Here is a 441-nt window from a genome sequence, read left to right as displayed (position 1 = left end):
CCCCTGTATTGGCTTGGTTTTCAAATTGATTGTGTTAAAACCCAGAGCTTGTTAATCCCACCTGTGGGATGGACTTGTTGATGTGAAAAGAAAGTCCTGAACTGGAAGGAGCTGGTGACATAGATTTGGAGAGACAAGAGAGAGGCAGAAGAACTTTTTTGGAAGCAGCACCTCATGGAGGCTGAGAGAGAGACTGAGAGAATTGCTGTTTTGACACTTTGAATCGCCCTGGACTTTTGAGACCTGCCCCCCGGAGCTGCCAAGGACTGAGGAGTATTGGCTGTTTTGCCGGTACTTTGTCTGTCTGTTTTGATGTTGTTTTGCCAGATTTGTCCACTGGTGAAAGACAGTCCTGTTGAAGAAGTCCTGGAACCTGGCTGTTCGCTAAGAAGCCCTGAGACTGTCCTGCAGACAGAGAGTGAATACTGTCCACTGGTGAAG

This window comes from Petaurus breviceps, unplaced genomic scaffold, assembly GCF_028583685.1.
Source record: "Petaurus breviceps papuanus isolate PSGF00001 unplaced genomic scaffold, PetGlider_PUasm1.0 125, whole genome shotgun sequence".
NCBI classification, from domain to species: domain Eukaryota; kingdom Metazoa; phylum Chordata; class Mammalia; order Diprotodontia; family Petauridae; genus Petaurus; species Petaurus breviceps.
Note: the sequence above shows the minus strand (reverse complement) of the source record.